The 22701-nt window shown below is 39.4% G+C and overlaps 1 protein-coding gene and 1 pseudogene across 3 annotated transcripts in view; both read left to right on the forward strand.

Annotated features, from left to right (window-relative positions):
* The first annotated feature begins 1882 nt into the window (after positions 1-1882).
* LOC110192556 (fatty acid-binding protein 5 pseudogene) lies at positions 1883-2314 on the forward strand (annotated as a pseudogene).
* An 8734-nt stretch (positions 2315-11048) lies between these two features.
* The window catches only part of PRDM10 (PR/SET domain 10), a 145320-nt gene continuing 133667 nt past the window's right edge, over positions 11049-22701 (forward strand). Inside the window, exon 1 of one of the 3 annotated variants that reach the window (XM_078147103.1) lies at positions 11049-11403. The gene's annotated coding sequence lies outside the window, so the exon portion shown is untranslated. The remainder of the gene's footprint in view (positions 11404-22701) is intronic. The other 2 variants (XM_020963794.2, XM_020963795.2) reach the window with 2 other exon arrangements.

A 22701-nucleotide genomic window follows, 5' to 3' on the forward strand; every position in this document is an offset into this window, starting at 1 on the left:
GTGGTAGCCAAAAATGGAACATAAGAGGTTATCCTCTGGAGAATGGCTAAATGAATTGTGTTATATGAATGTAATGGAATATTAACATACTATAAGGAATAACAAAATGGACTATTTCAGAGGAAACTAACAACACTTTTATGAACTGATGCAGAGTGAAGTGAATAGAACTAAGAGAAGAATCTATACAATAATACAACATAATAAAGAAAAACAACTTTGAAAGATTTTAAGGCTCAGATCAATGAGATGATAAAGGAAAGAATGAAGTTGAAACATGCCACTTGTTTACTGCAGAAAAATGATGAACTTAAGATAAATAGATATACATTTTTGGAGATAGCCAATTGTCAGTCAGTCACACACTATGGGAATTTATTTTGCCAGTATTGAAGGGTTAATTTTTTAAAAAATTTGTTCAATGAGGGCGGTTGGCATGGACAGTGGTCAGGACAGGTGAATAAACAAACAAACAAATAAATATTTTTAAAAGTGCCAAACTATTCATATCCTCTGACCTAGAAATAAAAATGAAGATTTTGGTATGTCTGGAACTTTTTCCCCTGTCTTTGACCTGTAAGGATTTTTTTTTTTGGCTAGGCAGTGGGGTTAAGTGACTTGCCCAGGGTCACACAGCTAGTGTGTGTTATGTGTCTGAGGCTGGATTTGAACTCAGGTCCTCCTGAATCCAGGGCCAGTGCTCTATCCACTGCACCACCTAGGTGCTCTATCCACTGCGCCACCTAGCTGCCCCCAACCTGTAAAGATTCAGAGTGCAGAATGAGACATTTTTCAGGGAAATGCCAACGTGGAAATTTGTTTTGCTTAATTAACTATGCATATCTGGTTTTTGTTTTTTTTCTTTCTTAATGGGGGTGGAGATGGGAGTAAGCCTCAGTTTCCTCATCTACAAAAATTAAAGGATTGACTATATGAGGAGTGGTCTCTTTCTCTCCATTTTTCAATTACATTTTTTAATCTGCAAAAATCTTCCTTTTCTCATTCCCACCTCCACCCCCAATTAAGAAAGAAAAAAAAAACCCCAAAAAACAAAACCACTGTTACAAACAGGTATAGTTAAGCAAAACAAATTTCCACATTAGCCATTTCCCAAAAAAAGTCTCACTCGGCTGTCTGAGTCGTTCACTTCTCAATCAGGAAGTGGGTAACATTTCATTATGAGTCTTCTAGAATTGTGGTTAGTCATTGTGCTGATCCCAGTTCCTAAGCTTTTCAAAGTTGTTTGCCTTTGCAATTTTTTTTTTGTCATTTTGTAGATTGTTCTCTTGGTTCTGCTCACTTCATTCTGTGTTAGTTCACAGAGTCTTCCTAGGTTTCTCTGACATTGTTTTTCCTCACAGCACAGTAATATTTTATCACATTTACATGCCATAACTTGTTCAGATATTCTTCAATTGATAAGCACCCCATCAGTTTATAATTCTTTGTGCCTACCAAAAGATGTGCTATAAATAAATATTTTATGCATTCTTAGAGTTTGTTTTGCTTAGGACTAATCTACCCTCTCTCTTATTCCATCTTCTCTCTTCTTCCCTTTGCTTCCTATTTCCTTTTTTTAGTAAATTGTATTTCTGAACTCAACTCTGTGTGTGTGTGTGTGTGTGTGTGTGTGTATGTGTGTATTCTTGTCTTCTTTGGCTCAGATGAGAGTTCAATTCAAGTGTTACCTGCTCCCCTATTCCTATCTCTTTGTTTATATAGACTTCTACTTGCACATCCTGATTATGTGAGATAATTTCCCCCATTTTTCCTCGCCTCCACAGTGTATTCCACTTTCCCTTCCTTTCTATTTTTCTTTTAAAATCATCAAAACATAATAAAACAAGGGTTTCTTACCTCCTCTTCTCAACCTGAATTCACCATGGCCTTTCCTAAGCAGCTGCTGGGCAAATGGTGCCTTGTGGAAAGTAAAGGATTGAAGAGTACATGAAGGAATTGGGAGTGGGGATGGCCCTGAGGAAAATGGTCAAAATGGCCAAACCAGATGTTTATATCTCTGCAAATGGGGATGTAATTACCATTAAGACTGAGGGAACCATAAAAACTACACAATTCTCTTTTAAACTTGGTGAGAAGTTTGATGAAACCACAGCCAACAGGCAGGAAAACTCAGACTCTTTGTACCCTTGAAAATGATACATTGATCCACTACAGGCATGGGATGGGAAGGAAAGCACAATAACAAGAAAAGTAGAAGATGGAAAGCTATTGGTGGACTGAACAATGTGACTTGCCACAGGGTCTATGAGAAGGCCGAGTAAAGAAATTCCATCTTCATATGGGACAGGAATTAGCTGGTATGAATGAACCAGCTTAGTTCAATGAACAAACTCTCCAACCAAACTCTCTTGCTTTTTTCTTCTTCTCTTCCTTACTGTGGTCTGTTATCAGTGACTGACTACTTGCAAACAGTTTTATTTCCAAGCTTTGATGTAATTAGGATTGTTTTGGCTAGTAAATAAAGAATTATGCTGTTACTAAAAAAGAAAAAAGCAAAAAACCAAACAACAAAACTCTGCTTGCTTCTGAATCTACTCCTAGCTCAGTACATAAGCCCAGATCGCTCACCACAGAATGCCACTCGTAGGCACAAGTCCCCTCTCCAGTTCACCCTGAAGGCAGGGAACTTGTAATTGAGTCCTTAGTCCTGTTGTGTTAGCTTTGTGACCTCGAGTACACTAGACCTTTCTGGTATCTGTAAAATGAAGGAGTTGAAACAGATGGCCTTTGAGATTCTTTCTTGTCCTAGTTCTGTGATTCTATAACTACAACTATAATCAGATGGCCTCTGATGTACATTACAGCTCTAGATTTGCGATCCTTTGAGTTAATTTCTGACTCTTTCTTTCTTCAAGCTAATGGGATCCTTAGGTGCCTTTGTCAATTATTTTAGAATGCAGTCTGTTTAAGGGTAGGGACTGCTTTGCTTTGGTCTTTGTATTCCTAGCACCTAGTACCATGCAAATTGCAACCCTTAGGGATTCCTTCTCCCCCCTCCCCCAATTATCTAGACATAATTGATTTGGTTAGGACAATAATTTTCTTTTTTGGAAGGACAATAATTTTTTAAAGTGTTCTGGTGAGGTAAGAAGATAAATTTTTTTTGGAATACATACATGTGTGAGTTCTTCTTGTAGGGGACTCCCAGTACAGAAACTCCTTCCACTAATACAGACCAGCAATATTTCTATAATCTATGTAATCTAAGAGGAGCAGTTTTTCAAAATGTGGTCCTTCATGTTCCAGGAGGCTACAACATCAAAGCCATTTTCATAATAATACGAAGATATTATTTGCTTATTTAAAAAGATGAAGAAGGAGACAGTTATAGTGAGAAAAAAGAGAGAGAAAAATAGAGAAAGATGAAAGAATAAGAAAGGAGAGAAAGAGAGAGGTAAAGAGAAGAGAGAGATAGAGAGAAAGGGAGGGAGAAAGGGAGAGAAAGGAATAGAAAGAGGAAAAAGAGAGGAGGGAGAATGAAAGAGAGAAAGAAAGGGAGAGATAGGACAAATTTATTAAGTTTTAAAAGAGGGAGAGAGAGAAACAGAGAACAGAAGAGGACAGGTTTACCAGGTTTTGAAGGTATAAAGGCAAATTGTTCTGTTTATATCCTGCTGTTCACTTATGTCATTGTTTTAGAGTAAGTCATCACCGATTACTAACGTCTTTTGAAATTCTGGGTTTTTCTTTAACCACCTACAACCTGGTTTTCAAGCACATATTCTTTCAATTAATTCCCACTCCCTTCCCCTCGATCCTATTAATCTTTAAGGTTCATCTTTCACCACTTCCATAACATCTTTACTGATAGCTCTGATTCACATTGTGGTCTTTGATTCTCAACTTCTTACTCACTTCTTTTCTGAAGCTTAATATAAAAAAACCTAACATCTTGACAACTGCTCCCATCACTTCCTGGCAAACAGAGAGAAAAAATGGAAGCAGTGTCAGAGTTTATATTCTTGGGCTCAAAGATCACTGTAGACAGCAACTGCAACCATGAAATTAAAAGATGCTTGCTCCTTGGAAGGAAAGCTATAGCAAATCTGGACAGCATACTGAAAAGCAGAGACAGACAAAGGTCCATATAGTCAAAGCTATGGTTTTCCCAGTAGCAATATATGTCTATGAGAGTTGGATTATAAGGAAAGCTGAATCAATTGCTTTTGAATTGTGCTGCTAGAGGACTTTTGAGAGTCCCTTGCAAAGCAAGGAGATCAAATAAGTTAATACTTAAAGAAATTAATTAAGACTATTCACTGGAACGTCAAATACTGAAGCTGAAGCTAAAACTTAAATACTTTGACCACATGATGAGAAGACAGGACTCATTGGAAATACCCTAATGTTGGGAAAGATTGAAGGCAAAAGAAAAAGGGGTCCACAGAGGATGGGATGGATGGATAATATCATGGAAACAATGAACATGAAGTTGGACAGACTTTGAGAGATCGTGGAGGATGGAAGTGACTGGCGTGTTATAGTCCATGGAGTTACAGAGTTGGACACCACTGAATGACTGAACAACAACAAAACATTTGGTTATGTTCAATTTAATATACAGTCTTTGCAATATCTTCTAAAAGGTTTATATGCATGACTTTTATTTTCTCTAATAAGACTGTAAACTTCTTGAGGGCAGGCCCTTCCAATGACTGCTCTATAATTCCATCAAATTGATGGGATAACTTTACACCTCGTAAAGGATCACGAAGTATAAACTCTTCTTTATGCTTCCTTTACAGGCTGTGAATATGTCAATCCAGTTTTGTACCCTTTACAATCTTCAGAACAGATCACTTAGTGTGTAACCTTTAAGGTTTCATACCCTTTACAAAATCCAAAAGGCTCACTCAAAATTCGATGCTGCTACACCCTTTACAAGGTTCAAATTCTATTGGCAGAATTTGCTCCTGTTATTTTACATTCTGCATACTTAGCAAGTGAGTTGGGGGAAAGAAGAGAAGGGGACACTAATTTATTAAGTGACTACTATGTTCCAGGCATTGTGCCAAGTGTTTTACAAATATATCACCTTTGATCCTCGTACCAACTCTTTGGGGTAGGTGCAGTTAGGATCCTCATTTTACAGTTGAGGATAGGGAGACAGACAAAAGTTAAGTAACCTACCCATGGTTACACAGGAAATAAATACTGAAGCCAGATATAAACTCAGGTGTTACTGTCTCTAAGTCCAACTTTCTGTCCACTACTGCACCACCAATGCTTAACATTGTACCCTTCACACAACAGATATTATATTCAACTCACTGGGCACCTTGGTACAGGGGAAAGTTTTCTGGATTTAGTAGCCTCTCCACAGCCATGTGATCTTGAGTAAATCACTTAACCTGTAAGGCCCTTAGTTTCCTTATCTAAAAGATGAGAAGGTTGGACAATATCACCTCTAAAATCCCTTTCATTTCTAAATAGATGATCCTTTGAATCATTTTGTCATTACACTTTGTATATACATGTTGTATTTTCTTGCCTGTGTGCATTTTCTCTCCTAATAGAATGTAAGCTTCTTGAGGGCTGTGACTATTCAGGATTTTTTTTGCTTTTATATCTCTACCACAGTATCTGGTTTTTAGTAGGTACTAATAAGTGCTTTTTGAATTGAATTGAAAATGATCATAGGTAACTGAAGGTAGGTTAGCATAATATAGAGTTGTTCTTAAGGGACTCCAAATGTTTTGGAAGTGTCCTCTGGTTGACACATGATCCCACATATAGTATTGTGTGGGATGCCAGTCAAATTAAAAAACAAAACACAGAGGTATCCAAGGAGAAACAGAAAGTTAATTTATTATTATTATTATTATTATTATTCCAAATCTCGAGATTTGGGTGTCCCTCCACCAGTATGTTCTGATGAGGCGAGACAAAGACACAGAAGCAGAAAGCCAGGTTAAATAGCTCTAACGGATAAATTCCTCCTCCCACCAGTTGTCCGTTAACTTGGCTCACAATCTCACACTTGAGACTCTACCATAGAACAAAGGAAATAGTACACATCTCTATATTTCTTAGTTTGTTGAGATAATGTCAAAGAAGCAATTAAAAATGTGCAGTCAAGCTAGACTTTGTACTGTGGAGCCAGGCCATCATGACAGAAAGATAGTTTACAACTCTTTTGGAAGGCCTGAGAGATTGAATAGACAGTGGGAATAGATAATGGAGGGAACTGGAAGGCATCCCAGTAAGGTCCTTTCAAAGGGAGATAAGGGGAGTAGATAAGGAACCTTTTAAGGGTTTTCTGGGGCCTGTAGACAAACAGGAGCCAGATTCTTTTAGGGTGAGGGGCAAAGGTGCATCTGAATAAGATTAAAAGGTAGGCTAAGGCTTAACAACTAGACAAATTTTAACTACTGATATATGGCACTAAAAAAAAGAACTTACAGAAATCTATACTTAACCCTATCCTACCTCCTGAACTTATTACCAGATTTAGGATAGTCTTATCCCAAATTTTAGTTACACTGAGAAGTCTTCACTGGGACACCCCATTCAGTATTTATTAATAGCTTTTTTTTCTTCTGGAATGAAATAATAATTCAGCTTATTTAATTAAAATCTGGGGACCATCCCATTAATGTATCTTCCAAAGTAGTGTAATTTTCCTATTCACTCTGGTGTTTTATTTTTTGGTGACAAATGGAAACAAGAGAGAAAGATGAAGTATTTGTTTTGTCTTCCCAAGATGGATCATTGACCTGGAATTTTTTCAGAGCTCCTGCTCTGATGGGGAAGAATACTAAGCTATAACTCAGAAAATATGGGGGAAATCTGAGCTACTGGGCAGAAGGTCTGGCAAGAGAACTTTCTCTAGGCTTTTTCTCCAACTGTAAAATGGATATAATCATTGATCTATTAACCTCTGGAATGTTTAAGTAAGGTATAAAATAGCTGAATTTTTAAAAGTAAAATTGCTAAATAGAATATAATTCCCCCAACAAGTCATAATATTCTATCATATATAATTACACAGAGAAAATTTTATTTAAAAAAAATTTTTTTTTTTGCTCACAACAAAGTGACATTTTATGATTCAATCTTTATGGCCCATATTTATGGCTATGGTACATTTATAAATATCAGAAGAAAAGAAAATCTTAAGTCTCAATACCATTACCAACAACTACAATACACTAATTTGGGGCAAGGCATGAGAGAGTGAGAGAACTATGAAAACAAAGAAGCATATCCCCCAAATTCCAGAATTAGAATAGAGAGAACTCAGTATAGTGCACAGAAAATCCTGATACTTACTAACTCTGACCATGAGAAATTGGCTCTCAGCCTCAGTTTCCTTAACTATAAAATGCTTACCCTGCATAATCCATAGGCTTATTGCAAGAAAATCATCTTGTAAACAATGAAATACCAGTGTGTTTTTACTATTATGTTAGATGATCTCAGAAATGAAAGCAGTTCTGATATTTGGAGATTATAGCAGAGATGGCATTCCTTTTACTGACAATCACCAATGAAGATTTTGACTCCTCATGTAACAATAAATATTTACTTAGTTATCAGAGATTTTTCTTTATTATAATGAGCGTCTTATTCACCAAATAACAAGAGTAACTTGCTGAAAGTATCGGTTTTTTGTTTTGTTTGGTTTTGTTTTTTAGGCAATTGGGGTTAATTGACTTGCCCAGGGTCACACAGCTAGTAAGTGTCAAGTGTTTGGTCTGAGGCCGGATTTGAACTCAGGTACTCCTGACTTCAGGGCCGGTGCTCTGTCCTCTGTGCCACCTAGCTGCCCCTAGAAAGTATCATTGTTAAAGACCCTACAGGAAAATTCTCCCTACCCAGTAAGTTATATATTTTCAACTTAATATACATGTGATTATATGGTTAAAGAAAAGGTAAAGGGACAGCTAGGTGGCGCAGTGGATAGAGCACTGGCCCTGAAGTCAGAAGGGCCTGAGCTCAAATCCAGCCTCAGACCAAACACTTGACACTTACTAGCTGTATGACACTGGGCAAGTCACTTAACCCCAATTGCCTAAAAGAAAAAAAAAAAGGTAAACCACCTATGGAAGAAGTGACAGTGAGTACTGAAAGCCTTCAACAGAACATATTACTCTAACCAGAGACAATTTTAAATCAGGAGGTCTTATCCCTGAATCAACTGTTTTTTGGGTACACAGTGTTGCAAGTCTCTGTGTTGGTCAGTTTTTCTTAATGGGTTATATGCTCATTTGAGCTGCATCAACTTCTCCCTTTTCTGTTATTTTAAAATATTTAAAAATAAATTTTATTTATATATTTTGTTTTTGCATCATCTAAATTTCTCCCTGTATCCATCCTTCCATGATGTTGCTCATATGTTCTCACATCATCACCTCTGGACTACTGCAACAGCCTCCTAATTGATATCTCATATTCTAGTCTCTTCCCTCTGATCCATCCTTCACAAATCTGACAAGGTGATTTTCCTAAAGGGCAGGTCTAACCCTTAGATTACCCTACCCAATAACCTCCCTGACTCCTAATGACTCTAGGATCAAATGTCATTTAATCTTTATCTTATGATTTTAAAATATGTATTTTTGTGTAAGTTTTATAATGTACCCAATTATTAGTACACAAATATAATTTTCAAATAAATCCAAATATTATGGGTACATACTCAACTTTTTTTTTCTGATGAAGTATATGATCCAAAAAGTTTGGAGAAATGTGATTTATTACCTTTAAATCTCCAAAGTGGGGGCTGTGCCATGACCCCAAGTGGTCTGGAATCAGCCAGTCTGGGGGTGGGAAGATGGATTGTATCCCATCCTCCCTTTGACAGCCAATCCAATCATAGAGCATAACACCAACACAGCCACAATTACTTCAACTTTCTCTTACTCCAGTCTCTGTGTTATGCAAGTTCCTCACTTTTCCCATTCTGAGCCTGCAGTTGGTTAGTACCTCTTAGCAATTATAATATGACCATTATTGGGCACCCACTGCTGTAGTTGTGCAGATATCACTGGGAAAATTCCTGCTCTTACCTCCAGCATACTCATTCCCCACTTCCCTTGTCATTTCATAGCTTCAGCATGCACCCCTGGAGAGCAGTAATTGGTGAGTAAGAGCTACATCTTTCCAACTTCCCCTTTCCTTTTAAGATGTGGAAGAAAAACTTGCATAGGAATATCAGGCATGGATATATTTGCAGTCTGTATTGAGGGCCTCTTTACCTGTCCCCAAACTCACCTCTATTCATTAAGTCAACAAGAATTTAACAAGTGATTCATCAGTGTCAGATAATGTGATAAATTCTGGGGATACAAAGAAAGATTAAAACAGGCTTTGCTTTTAAGGAACTGACAACCCCATGGGGTGAGACAACATGCAAGCCACAATGTACAAACAAGATGTATACAGGACAAATAAATTGGAGGTTCTCTCAGAGGGAAGGCAATAGCATTGAGAAAGACTTACTGTGGAAGGTAGGATTTTAGCTGTAATTTGAAGGAAGGCTTTCTTGACATTAGTAACTGCCAGTGAAAATGAAGTCAGAAGGGAAGGGAGGAATAATGGGTAAGAAGAGGCTAGGTTATAAAAGTCTTTAAGAGACAAACAAAATTTTATATTTGATCCTGGAGGCAATAGGGAGCCACTGCAGTTTAGAGAATGGTGTGACACGGAAGATCATTCTTTTGAACTTCCCTATTACTAAGGGTACCTCCTTCTCTTCAGTCACACAAGTTCCCAAACTCATTATCCCTCACTCCACATGGCCAAGAAATTGTCAGATATTGTCATTTCTTCCTTCACAATCTCTCTAGCACAGCCCTGGAGTCAGGAGGACCTAAGTCCAAACCTGGCCTCAGATACTTACTAGCTGTGTGACCCTGGGGAAGTCACTTAACTCCAATTGCTTAAAAACAAAACAAAACAACTTATAGCAATCTCTCTAGCATCATAGGGCCATCACTCTAGTTCAGGCCCTCTCCTAGACTATTGCAATAACCTCTTAATTGGTCTTCCTGACCCCAGTCTCTCCAATACATTCTCTACGCAACTGCAATAATATTAATTATTTGCAGGTCTGATTATGTCATTCATTTTATTTCAGCCTTTTAAAATTTCTTTAAGTTTAATAATGTATCTTATTAATATAATAATACATGTGCAATTTGTAAATAAGTAGAGGTTAGCACTAAAATTTTGAAATAATGTACCTCAGTACATGTAAATTTATAAAGAAAGAAAATAAACATGCTGTTTGGTTTTTTTTTCTCATAGCGTGTAAGAATTAAAAAAAAAATGAGGGCCACTGTTCTAAACGACCAAAACGGGGAGATGGAAGAGAGAAGCAGGGAGCAAAGTGGGATATTGCTTCCTAGAAAGAGGTTAACTTTAAATGAATGGAAGCATTTCCCACCACCAGGAAGGGTATTTTCGTGGAGTAAAAGTGATGTGATTCCAGAAGTATGACTCAAAGGATACTAAAGCCTTCTGCCTCCAAATGCCCCTTCTCCCCTCCCCCACTGTAGCCTGAAATTCCACTATTCCCAATTCCTTTCTTAGGATCTTGAGGTTTTAGAGATGGGCACCTGGACCATTTCAAGTCTTTAAAAGTATGAATGAACTCATCAATCTAGTAAAATGTAAGCTCTCAGTAGGCAGTGGCTCCGTTTTCTTCTTTTTAACCTTAGACAATCTCAGTGCTTAACACCTAGTAGTCACTTGAATGTTTGCGGTATGCAACGGAATTAATTGCTTTTCTCTCGGGCTCCAGGAGGGACTACAGAGCACTCGCGGATGGGGGTGGGGCGAAGGTAAGCTTCACCTCTTTCACTGTTCTTGAGGAGAGCGGCCCGGCCCTTAACCACCAGTACAGACGACTCCAGGGCTGGGTGAGAAGCTGAATTTTCTGTAAGGCCACCTCTCCAGCAAAGGAAACTCTGTCCCGCCCACTGAAGAACGGCGTGCTCTGATTGGCTTCCGACGCAAACGAATCCCTCCACCACCACCCACTCACTCGTGGATTGGTTCTTCTATTAACCGCAGAGCCCGGAATGTAGTGGCCTTTGGTCATTGGGCTCCCGAATGACTCTTCATTTGGCTCCTTCACTGATAGAAATTAGGCATCTCAGGAACTTCGCTATGACTATTAAATCCGGGTCTATCTGTTCGGCCCAGCAGTACCCGTCTCAAGGCCTGGTTGGGGGTTTACACAGTTCAGCCAATCACAAAACACCTATCCCCGGTTGCCAGGCAGAGTATGCTAATGAGCCCCCGCCCGGTCTGCAGCTCCCACTCTGCGGCGGGAAGAACCACCTGGAGGCGGCGGGGGGGGTTTGATTTCCATCACCCCTGGGGAGAACGGATCGGGGACCCACCGGCTAGTTGGCTCCCCTCACCCCACATCGTGTAAGTACCCAGGGGATCGAGGGAACGGGCTAACTCGGGGCTCAGAGCACCCTGTGGACAGGGAGTGTTTAGCTTCTGCTTAGTCCCACCCAAAATGGCGCCGAGCTCGTTCCGCGTCTCATAGCCCGGCCGGGGCCAACCGACCGCGGACCCGGGTGGGGGGGGGATTAATAGTAGGGGGGAGAAATCCCGGCGGCACCGCCCGATGGTACAGTCCAGCCGGGGCTGGGACGAGGCACCTCACTCGGGGTGGGGGGTCAAACCAACTGCACCTTCTAGGGGGAAAGGGGGTAGGAGCCCCGAAAGATTCCAGCCCCGGGGCGCCGCTCAGCTGGGGCCTGCGGCGCCCCTTCGCCCGTCGCTCTTCTGAATCACACCCTTCCCTTCGGCAACCACCGAGTCCCTGGCTCCTTCCCCGAGCCGCGCGCACCTCTCCTCCCCCTGCCCCGCATTGGTTGGGCCGGGACGGCGGTTGAGCGCCCGGCCCAGACTGAGCTGTGGCGGTTGGGCGGGTGCGAGGCTGGGGCTCTGCCGCCGGCGGCGGCTCGGGCTGTTCCGCTGCGCTCTCTCTCAGCGTGGCGAGGCCTCGGGGGGGACGGGAGCGGCGTGGGGGGCGGGAGGCGCTGCCACCCTGCCCGCTCCCCCGCCATGGCGGGGCCGGGAGGGCTTCGCTCGGCGGGCAGGCAGGTGGAGACGGCGGCTCCCCTATTTTGGCCCTTGTGACGGAGGCCCTGGCCGCGGCTGCGGCCTCACGTCCTCCGCTTGCTGCCATGCCCTAACGGTCTGGCTTCCCGAGGGTGGTAGCTGTCGCCCTGCCGAGGTTAGGATAGCCCTTAGTTGTTGTAGATAGCGGCTGTGTTCGGAGGTGGAGGGTCAGGAGGGGGTGGGTGCGGTTTAGTCTGTGTGTGGCGTGGGGTGGAACGCGAGCGTGGGAGGACGGTGTTTGCTGGAGGCCAAGCCTCTTGGGTTTGAAATTCCCTGCAGTGCAAAGTGCAAAGCCTGGAGCAAGCGGCCCTCAAATGCTGCATATCATTGGTGAATTATTGCTCGTGTAAAGGATGGGTTCTTTCATTCAGAAAAGCGTATGCCATCAATCAGAGGTGGCAGTGCATTAAACAGCTCCGGGTCCGTTGCCTCGGACCAGGCAGCGGACAAAGCAACTTGAATCGACGCTAGTCTTGAAACATTTAGACTGCTGGTGTGTTGTGGAATGATTGTGTAATTTGGGGGCTGCTTGCATTTTAATTAGTCTTGTGGACATCACGAGTACCAGTATGTATATTTTGACCCTGGAATTTTAGTGTATCTCATTGATCTTCATAGTTTATTAAATGTCATACTTGGGTTACATTTTGGAAGAGCCACATCCTGTAATTCCATTAAGTCCTCCTTACCTGTCACCTCAGTTTGACATGTTTCCTAGGTATTTAAGGTTTAACTTACTCATTTTGTATTTAATTTTATACTGTCTTGTGACATCTTTAATGCTTTTGTCTTGAACTACTTAAATTTTTTCACATGTTTATGGCTTGTCTAATGAGATATTTAGACTCATAAGCTCCTGGTTTGCATTTCCTAGGGCACCTACATACGTGACTACTTTGCTAATCAGGTGTTCAATCAGATGAGTTGATTTAATATTGCTGGCATATTGTAAAGCTCCATGAATTGTAAGGATGCTGTTTAAACATTTTCTCTTCCCCAGTGCCCCACGCAGTGCTCTCTGTTCCTTAAGGTGTTAATAAATGGCGAAATGAACAAAATTTTGTTAAAGTGTTTGTTTTATAACTCTAACATTCCCTGGCTTTGTGACCTTGGACACTTAACACTTATAAGCTTAACACTTCAGCTGTCAGATGGGAATAATAGCCCTTGCTTATCTTTTACAAAATAATAGCATTTTAAGGCAAAGCATTTTGCAAGTAATTTATCCTTACCACAATTCTGGGAGGTAGGTGCTATTATCCCCATTTTACAAATAAGTAAACTGAAGCAGGCAGATTAACTTGAAGAAGGGTAACAAAGTTGTGTCCGAGGCCAAATCTCAACTAAATTCTTCCTGACTCCAGATCCAGCTAGCCCACTATACATACTACTATCCGGCTGCCTCTGAGCAAAATACCTTGTGAACTTTAACATGCTATATAGCTATAGATAGAGGTCTAAAAATTTGTGTTTTTTAAAAAATTTAATTTTGTGTTTTTAAAAATGTTACTATTATCCTAGCCTGACATACTCCTGAGGCTTTATCCACTTTTAATTTAGATCTGCCTGATTATAGAGTGCTTGATTATTCATTTAACGTTTATTGAGGCACTGAAAGGTACCTAAGAATTTATTAAGTATTATGCCACTATTATGGAATGAATATGTTACATATAGTCCCTATTTTTAAAGAACTTAAAATGTTACCAACTTTTTAAAAAATAGAAACCAAACATTTATAGCATCAGTCAGCGTTCTGAAATTCTTAATTGACTGAGGCTTTATCTTAGCCTCCAACTTATTTACTACTTAACTTGCCTGGTGTGTTGTTTGTACAACATACAACATTGATTTGTAAAAGCTAGAGATATCTCATTGTTTCTGGGGGTGTCAAGAAAGTCTTAAAATTGTATTAAAACAGTGAGCTTTACCATTTTAATTCAGTTTAATATAATCATTGTTGGTGGGAACGAAGAAGGAGTTGTGTGTCAAACATCAAAAGAAATTTCAGTGTTATAATTTCTAAAGCATTGTGAATTACTGGATTAAAACTTTTTTCCCTCCACTCTAGGAGTGGATTTAATCAAATTTAATTGAAGGTGACTAAAGTACATTAAAGACCTTTTATTATCTGATTCCAGCCTACCTTGTCAAGCTAATTTTGCAATGCTATCCTTTATGTATTGTGCATTTTAGGCAGAAGGACCTACTAGCTGTTTCCTGATCATGATCCTACATTCTCCTGCCTTTTTGTATTCATGCAGACTGACCTTCGTGCTTTCTTTATGTCACCTGGCTCTTCAGAATTTTCTGTTCCTTCAAGGGCCAGGCTCAGGTGCCACCTTCATCATGAAATCTTCCCTTTTCACGCTCAGTTGAAAGTGAGCTTGCCTTTTGCAAACAGCACTTTAAAAAAAGTAGTCTGGACCTTTCTTTATCCTTTTTTACATTTTACCTTGTATCATGCTCATTGTATATGCTTTATTTGTATCAGATTGTAAGCATTGTCAGGACAGGAACTGAGTCATTTTTGTTATTGTAACTAGTGTCTTGTTAAAGGCATTTAATAAATGTCTAATTGAAACCTGTCAGTATTATAATTGTGATTGTTTGAATTGTGCTAGTCATTATAAAAAAAAAAAGAAACCTGGTGTACAAGTCTGGCCTATTCCAACTAAGATAAACTTAATATTTCTGACTGTCCCATGAAAACATCTAATTTATTGTGGGTCTGTTGGCTGTTCTCAGGAGACCTTATTGATGCTGATCGGAAACTTCCCAGAGGCATGATATAGTTGTCTGGTGAATGAGTAAGTATCTGGTCTGTCTAGAAGCAGTCAGTGAAATAAAAAAATTTGGTTTACAAATATCAAATGTTTAATAGGACTTGGTGTTAATGGCACCAACTCAGAGTATTCTCCCTTTCCCAAATTAATGCCTCTCAAATTTTTTATTTTTATTTTTTACTTTTTAAAATTTATATTAAGGGTATCACCAATCTCACAAAATCACAAAATATGAGTTGGAAGGAGCCTCAGAGATTATCTAGTCCAATCCTTATGTGAATGAAAATTTTTCTACCTTATAGCTGAAATGGTACCATCCAATCCAGTCAACATCCAGGCTGTTGTCAAGTCCTGTTGATTCTACCTTTGCAACATTTACACTTCTCTCCCGACACTGCCCCCATCCTGGTATAGACCCTCATTGCCCCATTCCTGGACTATATCAGTAACCTGGTTGGCCTCCCTGATTCAAGTCTTTGCCCACTTCAGTACATCTTCCAACTAAGCTATCAAAGTGATCCTCCTAAACTGCAGATCAGACCATGTTCCTCACCATTCAGTAAACTCTAATGATTCCTATTACCTCCGGGATCAAATATAAAATCCTCTGTTTGGCTTTTAAAGCCTTTCAAAACCTGGATGCTTCTTATCTATTCAGTCATATTATATCTTACTCTTTACAGGACGTTCCAGTTATACCAACTCTGCATTTTTGCTTCCTGTCCCTCATGCCTGGAATTCTCTCCTTCCTCACCTCTGATTCCTGGCTTCTCTGGCTTACTTTGTCTCATCGGAAATCCCTCTTTCTGCAAGAAGCCTTTCTTGGTCCTTATTTTTAGTGCCTTCCCTCTGAGGTTATTTTTGATTTATCTTCTATAGATCTTGTTTGTGCATGTTTGCATATTGTCTGCTCCTAGATTGTCAGATCCTTAGGCAGGGGCTATTTTTGCTTTTCTTTGTCTCTTTAGTGCTTGACCTGTTACCTGGCACATAGCTGGCACTTAATAAATACTTGTTGAGTTTACTTGTTGACAAGCCTTTGCTTGAGTACCTGTTTGAGGAGCAAGCCACTGCCTACATTTTCCTTTTTTTTTTTTTTGCTAATTCTACCCATTACTCAGGGTTGTGTACTCTGTTGTTCAGTTGTTTACAATCCAACTCTTGGTAGAGATACTGGAGTGGTTTGCTATTTCCTTCTCCAGCTCATTTGCAGATTAAGTGATTTGCCCAGGATCACACAGCTAGTAAGCCTCTGAGATCAAATTTGAACTGAGGTCCTCCTGACTCCAGGCCTGACCCTCCATCCACTGAACCACCTAGCAGACCCTTTATCATCTTGAGCCAAGCAAAACAAGTCTTATCCCTCTTTCAACTGTTTAAATACTTTAAAGACAACCATTTAGCCCTCTTCAAGTCTCTCCCCCAACCCCAGCCTAAACATCCCCAGTTCTTATTGATGCTGATAGGAAACTTCCCCTGGGGGCATAATATAGTTGTCTGGTGAATGAGTAAGTATCTGGTTTCCTCTAGAAGCAGTCAGTGAAATAAAAAGCCATCTTTGATGCTTTCCTTTCAGTCTCACCATCAGTATATATACAATTAGTCACAATTAGAATTTTCCTTAGTGTCTCTTCTATTTTTTACATTTTAACTGGTAGGACCTGAGCTATTCCAGTAGCCTCCTATCCCAACTTAGTGTTCTGGTCTCTTGGCCCTTCTTTCCCTTCTATCTATCATATACAATGTTGCCAAGTTAATTTTTTAAAACTTATATTAGTCATACCATTTACCTGCTTGAAATTTACCATTTTTAATGAAACTATTCCTTAGTCTGACATCCGGTTTAACCCCATTCTACCTGTGCAGTCTGATCCCGTTTCCCTATGGTAACCCTTTTTTCTAGTGAAACCATTGTTTTCCCTGAAAATACTTTTGCCCTTCTTAGTGATTTTGCTTACATTATGCTTTTACCTAGTCATCCTGTTACAACTCCCCTATACCTTCTCTCCATTTTTATCAAAGCCCCTGCTTTTTCTCTGAATCTTCCTTGATTGTACTACTTATAAATATCTCTATGGAACTTAACGTCTGTGCCATTATATGACCTTTATATACTGTCTTGTATTATTATTCTTAGTGTACATGTTGTCTTCTTGGCTAACAGGCAGGAACTGATGTTTTATTGCTTTGGATCTCCATTTTCCCTAATAAAGTCTTGGAAACAATATGGACATATTCAGTAGTTCAGGTGAGTGGAAAGGAGGTCCTAAGGACTAGGTTGGAGGCAATGGCAATAGAAGGAATTTACAGAAAAATATTTTTTTCTAAAATGGATTTAATAGGATTTGGCTGGTAGGAGTAAAGAGTCAAAGGTAACCTTGAAGTATACATAATACATATATGTGCCATATATACATATACATATATACACACATATGTCACGCACACATACTAATGTATGTGTGCTATTGATAGGACAGTGTTCGATAAATTGTTACAGTGCTTGCTTATATAACAGATAAGTTATATAACAATTTAACATGAAGAAATAGCAATTACTTAGAAAAAGTACCTAGAGGTAGTAGCATTTGCTCACTGACAAAAGGTGTCTGAATAACTGTCCCTGTTCTAATTCATGTTTATTATACTAGGTAGGAAATAACTGCTCACTTTTAAAAATAGCACTTTACTATTTACAAAGTACTTTTCTCATAAAAAACACTTTTTGAAAATAGGTAATGAAAGTATTATTATCCTTATCTTCTGTAGGAGAAAAGTGAGGCCCATAGAGGTAAAGTGGCTTACCCTAAAGTAAGAAGCATTTAATATGGAAAAAGTGGTATGGTAGAATGGTAAGGCAAGGAATATTGATAAAAGTTTATGAGTACTGGAGTTGGGACTAGAAGACCTGAATTTGTGTCCCTGCTTCTCCATTAGCCATGTGATACCAGGATTTTTACCTATGAATGTTTAATGATTCAAAAAAAGCTGTTTTTCTATGTGTTTAGACAGTTAAGCATTGTAGATAAAAATTCCAGTAAATACATTGAATTATTATGTGAAGTATATAAAGTTTCTAGTACTTTCTGAATAAGGAATCTTTGACTTTTGAGTAGGAAATGAGGAATCTTAGGGTTTAGCCTGCAAAAGATTATGAGTTTTAAATTTAAGATATACTACGTTAATTATCACGTGACATTTTTATTTTTGCTTTAAACATTTCTTAGAGAAATAATTTCATTTCTCATGGCATATACAACACTGTTGGCATTAAAAAGCCTTTTGCTTTAAGGAGAAGTTTGCTGATCGTATACACATGTGGGACAGGCTGTATTTGCATGTACATGCAAATGATAGTCTGGACACTAGCCATTCCTCAGCCACTTGGCTTTTCTGGTGTGGCTGGTTCGTCCAAACCCTTTTGAATAGTTATAGATCTCATCCCAGAGGCTTTACAGTATTTCTGGGTTTGATGCAGCCAACACAATGTCATTCATAAACAGGAGCATCTGGAGGACCTCACTGTCTATAGACAACAGTCTCTCTTGGTCTTGGACTCTGAGGTACTCACCTTTATTCAGCATGTGGATATGAGTCATGAAACTCTTTAGTCTCTGAAGAACTGAAAATGAGAGAACAGTGGAGAGCTGCATTGGGGGACATAAACAAGGAATTATGTAACACAAACAAGGAATTATGAAGAAAAACCTTAGAGTAAAAGATGCAGTCAAGAAATGTTTAAAGGGAAAAAAAAATGAGTTGTGTTTATGTGATGAGAGGGGTAGCTGATGGATAGACTATTTTTTTTTTTGGTGAGGCAGTGGGGTGAAGTGACTTGCCCAGGATCATACAGCTGGTAAGTGTCAAGTGTCTGAGGTCAAATTTGAACTTAGGTCTTCCTGAATTCAGGACTGGTGCTCTATCCACTGAGCCATCTAGCTGCCCAAACCTGTATATTCTACTAGTGTTTCTAGCCCATTTGATTGACTTGCCTGTAGCAAAATTTGTGGTAGAAAATGGACTAGAATCACATAGGTGAACAGTTGTGGCTGGGTTAAGATTTTGCCTCTTTGAAGGGAATATAGTGATATAGTTTCATTTCAACATTTTAAGTATGAGCTACACATTTATATGTATAGCTATCATTAGAATAATGGTGTGTAGGGGCAGCTAGAGATAGAGCATTGGCCCTGAAGTCAGGAAGACCTGAGCTCACATCTAGCCTCAGAGGAAACACTTGACACTTACTAGCTATGTGACCCTGGGCAAGTCACTTAACCTAATTGCCAAAAAAAAAAAAGGAAAAAATGAATAATGGAGTGTGAATATTATTTAGATTATTTTGCCTGTTAAATATTTAGTAGATATAAAATATTCCAGTATATTTCCTAAAGGTCCTCCTTGGAATCAGTCCCTGTAATTCTACTTCCTGATATTTTATCCTTCTTATTATAAATGCATTTCCTATAACCACCTCATTGTGATTTGTGGCAGTCTCAGATTCATTGGGTTTCATTAACCAATGTCCAGGGCTTTCATCCTCTTGGAGATGTATGTGTTTCTTTCCTTCTACTCCCATGGTTGTAAACAAAGAAACTTTGCTTAACTGAAAGCCATTATTTGTTTGAGGAAATATACTCCTATACATGACTTTTGGTTTTTCTGTTTTAAAAAAACATTTGATAATGAATGTCTACAGCAAGGATGGGAAACCTTCATCCTTGAGACCATATGTGGCCTTTTAGGTCCTTGGGTGTGACCTTTTGACTGTGTCCGAGCTTTACAAAACAAATCCTTTTATTAAGGGGATTTGTTCTGTGAAGTTAGGATTCAGTCAAAGGGCCACACTGGAGGACTTAGAGGGCCACATGTTGACTCCAGGCCACAGGTTCCCCACTCCAGTCTCAGCATTCAGTATATAAAATGGAAATTAGACCTTTGATTATACCTTTTTAAAAAGGTGTTGAGAGCTGCCTTTTTTGTTGTTATTGCCATATTACTTGGCTGTTCAACTAAATTCACAAATAAGTTAATTCAGATTGCTAGAAATGGATATTTGTCTAATTAGGCAGTTGCCACATAGATATGGCAAAGTTTTCTAAACCCAAAATTGATCACACCATTCCGCCTCTTCCATATTAGGAAAATTGTGAAAAATTTCATAATTAAAACAGTTATAATACAATTTTTTTTTACCTTAAGGGAAGGGACAAGAGGAAAATAATAAAGATTAAATGAACTTGCACGTAAATTCACTATCAATTTACCCTTTAATCATTATCATGTTTCAAACCACTTGAACAAAAGTGGGAAGATTTTTAGGAGCCTAGATGAGGCAACACAGATGTTCAACAGTGCCTCCTTTTATATCAAAATGAGTGTTAAATTGTGAAAATTGTTCTCCAGAATTATTTTCTTCTTTAAGAGAATCGTGTGTTATAAAAGTTCAAAACATACTTCTGCTTGTTCGGAAAGCAGTTCACTAGTTGAGACTGTCACTTAAATTATAGCAGAGATTGTACAACTTGAGCTTATATGACTCATAGATGTGAGTTATAACACGAAACTACATTCATGTAGCACCTTAAAGCTTTTGTAGAGGTCTGCAGAAGACTAGTAGCTCATAGATTGTCTTAACCCCCTGCCCCCCGCACCCCCAACTCCAGTCCATGATCCTCAGTGTGGCAAACTTCACGGCATCATGATGCCTCTTAAAAGTGGGTTGTTGCATTTTTATTTTAATACTTTGTTCATAAAATAAATATATATATATTTTTTGGTGAGGCAGTTGGGGTTAAGTGACTTGTCCAGGGTCATACAGCTAGTGTCATGTGTCTTAGACTGGATTTGAACTCATGTCCTCCTGACTTCAAGGCCAGAGCTTGATCCACTGTGCCACCTAGCTGCCCCTATAAAATATTTTCTTCAGCAGCCCTGAGGGCTATGTAGTGCATGTGTTAGTTTCATCCTCATTTTAAAAGTGTGAAAACTGAGGGTCAGAACTACTTTGAAACAAGTTCTATGAGGCTCGGGAGCCCAAATGGTCATTGACAGACATTTAGACACGGTGACTAATTAACTCTATAAGGGAAGGGATCCAGTCTTAATCTATGCTTAGATTTTTCCAGGGCCTAACACTGCGCTTTGCACCTATATAGTAGTGGTTTACTAAATGTTTGTTGAATTGAATTATGTGGCCACAGATTGAACTCTTAATTCGTGTCAACTTTCTGATATTTCCCTAGGAGCAGTCCCTCTTTCCCTCTTGTGTCTCCTTGACAAGATGTAAGGTTTTCATTGCACCACTGATGAGGCCTCTGTTCTTTTGATTAAAAATGTTGCTGAGTTTTTGAGGACTACAATTATATCCAGTTCCTCAGGCTCCCCACCTAGGATTCATCCTGGATTCCTTACTATCTTCCACTCCCCCATATCCAATCTGTTACCAAGACCTGTTGATTTCACCTTTGCAGCATCTCTCTCAGGTGCCTCCTCTCTTCTGACACTGCCAGCACTCTAGTGTAGGCCCTCATCACCTCGTGCCTAGATTACTGCAATAGCTTGCCCTTGGGTCTACCTGCCTCAAGTCTCTACGCACTCCAATTCATCCTCCAGCCATTAAAGTGATTCTTCTAAAATGCAAATCTAATCTTATTACTTCCCTACTCTACAAACTCCAGTGGCTTCCTGTTGTCTTCAGGATCAAATACAGAATCCTCCATTTGGCATTCAGAGCCTTTCATAAACTGTCCCTCTTACCTTTCCAGTCTTCTTATCTTATACCTTACTCCCCAGGACATAGTCTTTGAACCAGTGATATTAGCTTCCTGGTTGTTATATGAAGAAGACACTTTACCTCTTGGCTCCAGGCTCTGGCTGTCCTGCATCCCTGGGATGTTCTCCTTCCCCTTCTCTGCCGGCTGGCTTTCCTAGCTTCAAGTCCCAAATAAAATCTGATTTTCCTCTTAGTTCTAGTGCTTTACCTCTCAATTGTTTCCTGTTATCCTGCATATAACTTGTTTGTACATATTTGTTTGCTTGTCTGTTAGATTGTGAGCTCCTCACAGGCAGGGACTGCCTTTTGCTTCTTTTTTCTGCTCTTTTATCCAGTGACATTGGCCTCCTAGCTGTTCCACAGATAAGACACTCCAAACCTCTACCCAGGGAATTTCTTATACCATGTGGTACCTTAGATATTTTAAACTGGGCTTTCCCCTTTTGATTACTGTTTTATTTGGGTGCTCTTTCAGGACATATTAGAAGGGAGAAAAAGAAAACAAAATCTTCCCAGGCTGATGGTGAGAGGGAGGAATCATAGAATATGAAGGAAGCGGGGGAAGAGAAAGAGACAGAGTCAGAGAAGAAAGTCCCAACAGTGGGGCCAATCCAAAACTTCCGGAACTATGAAGGAACATCCTTGATGCTTCTTAGCCAAGGAAGATGCATATTGAAGTTATGGAGGATTTAAGTCATTTTCTCAGTCACTGATTAAGTTGATGCTGCCTCCAGGGCTGAAGGATTCCTGGCATTAAGCTGAGAAGCTAATCTAGATCTTGGGGGACTTATCAAACTTCACTTTGGGTATGGTTTCTCAGTCTGCTGTAGAGGTAGCTTGTGAAATGAAAAAATGTTGAAAGATCACCTGGTTTCTTCGGATCATATAATGTTTGTGTTTTGATGTTCCCTGCATTGTTACTTTAGGACCTTTGGATTTCTTTAACTTTGTTTTAAAGAAGTGAAATCTCTGAGAACACTAAATAAAATAATCCTGTTCTAAGAAAAAAAAAATAAGACACTGCTTTGCTTC

Source organism: Phascolarctos cinereus, unplaced genomic scaffold, assembly GCF_003287225.1.
Source record: "Phascolarctos cinereus isolate Bilbo 61053 unplaced genomic scaffold, phaCin_HiC Scaffold_726;HRSCAF=1367, whole genome shotgun sequence".
NCBI classification, from domain to species: Eukaryota; Metazoa; Chordata; class Mammalia; order Diprotodontia; family Phascolarctidae; genus Phascolarctos; species Phascolarctos cinereus.